The 3,638-nt window shown below is 50.0% G+C and overlaps 1 long non-coding RNA gene across 1 annotated transcript; it reads left to right on the forward strand.

Annotated features, from left to right (window-relative positions):
• Positions 1 to 494: 494 nt before the first annotated feature.
• LOC129684431 (uncharacterized) lies at positions 495 to 2,615 on the forward strand. Its single transcript, XR_008721329.1, has 3 exons — positions 495 to 1,302; positions 1,518 to 1,574; positions 2,205 to 2,615. It is a non-coding gene; the product is annotated as an uncharacterized LOC129684431 (long non-coding RNA).
• The last annotated feature ends 1,023 nt before the right edge of the window (positions 2,616 to 3,638 follow it).

Raw genomic sequence — 3,638 nt, forward strand, 5'->3', positions numbered from 1 at the left:
AAGCAAGTTCAAAGACTTTCTCAGTCTTAAGAATATGGAAAAGTCCTGTTTGTCACTTCGGGGCTGGTGGTAACTGCCATATAGGAATCTGCTTTTGGAATTATCCTAACATAGAATCAAGATGTTGAATTTACAGAAACCACTGTGTGTGGCAATCATGAAGCCAGCGGAGAAAAGGCAAGCATCTAGGTATCTGAGAAGTCTCCTTTGATTTCTTTCTTGACTTAACACTAACATCTTGGTACTTCGGATCGAAGGTTGAACGTGCAATGTCAGCCTCCAGTTCACGTGCTTGTACACTTGGTCTCAGTTGGCTGTTTTGGGAAGTGGGTTGACTACTAGAAAATGGGTTGTTGGGCAGGTATACCCTGTGCCCGCTCTCTCTCTCTCTCTCCCCTCCCTCTCCCTGCCTCCCCCCTTTCTCTTTATCTCTCTCTCCCTCTCCCTCCTGCCTTCCCTCCTGCAAATTGCCTAGACTACTCTGGAACCCTGGACCTAACTAATCCTTCCACATCAGCCATCTGAGTCCTGGGACTACATGCATGTTTTCACCTTGCCTGGTGTTTAAAAACCATCATCTTTCCACAGAGTGAAGTTCTTGCTCTGTGGTGGTTCGTCTCCATTGTCAGCTTGACTGAGCTAGGAAACACGCTGCTCATTGTGCCCCTGAGAGCACTGGTGTTTCCTAAGAGGGAAGACTCATCTGAAGGTAGGGAGCACCATTCCTGGGCTAGAGTGCTGGACGAATGAAAAGGAGAAGGCAAGCCAGGCGCCAGCCAGCATCTGTCTCCCTCGTGCGGACACACCGTGACACTGCCTCACACTTTCGTTGCCCACCTTCCGGCCCTGGTGGCACCCCCAAACCACACATTCAACAACCTCCCCGCCCCGTCCTTCCCGAAGCTGTTTGCCATGTATTTTCACAGCGTGAAAAAGCCTGTCTGTGATGACCCACAGGTCTCTCTCTCTTCTCCATCTGCTCCCCACGTTGACTATCTCAGCTTTTAGCATCTCCTCAGACCCAAATCGAGGGTATGATGGCTAGGGAGAGGCTCTGTAGCAAAGAAGCTCAAAACCACACCCAAAGTGTGTGAATCTGCATTCCCAGTGAAGAGTCGCTTCATCCCGTAGTGCTTGGTATAGGATGTCAGCTTTCTCTACAGCAAGGACCATAGCTACTCAACGGCGGTCATCAGGGACCAGCTCCAGCTGTCCCTCTCGGAGGAGCACTGGGACTAAGCCTCAGAGCAGGAGGGGACCCTAGTCTGCTGATCTCCCAGGGCTTCTGAAATAGTGTTCCAGGTAAGAGGAGAGAGATCCAGGCAGACTTTTGTTCAGTGATTGTTGAGTTGATGCATGCATTTGTAGGATGGCGTTAAAATGTTAATGATATTCAAAATAGATGGTCTGTTGTGAATATATAAGTAATCTCATTTCTGTTTTATAGCCACTGAAATTTGGATTATTTTTCCTCAACTTTTTTTTCTCTCTCCATGTGTGTATTCTTCATGGATAAGAAATGAAATTGTCTTAAACCACCCAGGATGGAGCCTCATCTGCCAAGCAGCTAGCAGGTATTAATTGTGAGAGGTCTTAAGAACCAGAACTTGGAAATGAATGTTGCTGTAAGGGAAAAAATGAGACAATGACTCATTGACTGGGTGGAAGGAAACAGAGGGGTCAGGGCTAGGGTAGGTGAGGGTTAGGGTAGGTGAGGATTAGAGTAGGTGGGGGTTAGGGTAGGTGAGGGTTAGGGTAGGTGAGGGTTAGGGTAGGTCAGGACTAGGGTAGGTGAGGGTTAGGGTAGGTCAGGGCTAGGGTAGGTGAGGGTTAGGGTAGATCAGGACTAGGGTAGGTGAGGGTTAGGGTAGGTCAGGGCTACGGTAGGTGAGGGTTAGGGTAGGTCAGGGCTAGGGTAGGTGACAGTTAGGGTAGGTCAGGGCTAGGGCAGGTCAGGACTAGGGTAGGTGAGGGTTAGGGTAGGTGAGGGCTTGGGTAGGTGAGGATTAGGGTAGGTGAAGGTTAGGGTAGGTGAGGGTTAGGGTGGGTCAGGGCTAGCTGAGGGTTAGGGTAGGTGAAGGTTAGGGTAGGTGAGGGTTAGGGTGGGTCAGGGCTAGGGTGGGTCAGTCAGGTTGTAGCTGGGTCATTAGTGAGCCCTGCTGTCGTGGCAAACATTTGGTGATGCCGTGCTTTCTGTGCCCCAGCTCCAGGGAGTGTGCTCTAGCACATAAGTGACCCACCGACCCTCCTGGGAATGACTTCAGGGAAGCATCGAGAGAGAAGCTCTGCTAACATCTGGCCAGATCTTTACAAAGATGATGGAAGAAGAAAGCCCTCAAATGAAGGCCCTCGGAGGCGGGCTACACAACAAAGTCAAACACAGAGGCAAGCTGCAAACAGGAAGCAGCAGTCTGTGCCGAGGTCCGTGTGCTCCTCTCTCTTCCCTTTCACACTCCTCTCACAGTTAATATTCCCTCCTGAAAGCGCTGCTTCCCTGACATCATGGTATTCGAACAATGATAGCATTTGGATTTTCCAGCAGAGTTAACAGTACTGTGCAAAGCAAAAACTGCCAATTGATGGGCTTATTCTGCTTCTTAAATGCATTTCTTGAAACATGGCCCGCTGGATTTGCATAATGTATACTTTGCAAATAAATAACTTATGAATATTTATTTTATTTGTTAAAAAAAGAAGAAAGTTAGGAACTCCAGATAATGAGCAGTAAGCCAAGCAATGGCTGTTTAGTCTTCCAGGTTAGAGATTTGGCTTGTCTGATCCAGTCACCAAGTCTTTAGTCTGGGCACGGAGACACTGAGAGGGCCTTGGTGGCACTCCCTGCTAGGGAAGGTCTTCAGTGAGGCTGCTCAGCAGGGGTGACTGAGGCAGTCAGTAAGAACCTGCCATCTGCTTCAGAGAAGTACAGCGTCAGAGAAACAAGAAGTTCAGACAGGGGCCATTGGTGTGTGCACAAACACGTGACCCCTTTGTCCCCAAATCTGAGTAGTCAAGAGTGTGGGCATCTCCATGCGGCAATCGTGTCTTTATCTTCTATACCCTGAGGCTTTGCCAGCTAGGATCCCTGATGACTCTGCAGGGACAGCCAGTCCTAAAGAGAACAGACCACTCAGGGGTCCGGTGTTCATTTGCAAGCCCATCTTTAATTCTTTCTTACTGACTAAGCCCTTCTTTAGACATTAACCCTTCTCAGATATCCTGCCACAGTAATAGAAGCTGGCTAGGGCACACACAGGTCCCGGAACCTCTCCGCTCTAGCTGCAGCCTGCGGCCTGGAGAGCCACTGTGAATGGAAGGAAGGCTATGGTGTTCTGCTGAGCCTCGTCCATACTGCATAGCTCACAGGTGGCAGCAGACAACTTTCATGGGAATCACGGAGGAACCACGGAGAGCCCTGGAAGGGCTCACCGCCGAGAGCTCCAGGGCTTCAACAACCAGGAAGTGTGAACACGAAACACCCCCCAAAGGAGTTTTTGCTCAAGCCTTGCCCAGCTGGCGGGTCCAGCTGTGTGATCAGCGGAGTCATCCCTTGTGGAGTCATAACTGGAAAGTACTGTTGGGAAGCGAAACCAGCAGGAGTGAGAGGAGGCGGGTCCTGGAGTGTAAGTCCTTCCAGGCCC

Source organism: Psammomys obesus, unplaced genomic scaffold (assembly GCF_907164565.1).
Source record: "Psammomys obesus unplaced genomic scaffold, mPsaObe1.curated_primary_1811, whole genome shotgun sequence".
NCBI lineage: Eukaryota > Metazoa > Chordata > Mammalia > Rodentia > Muridae > Psammomys > Psammomys obesus.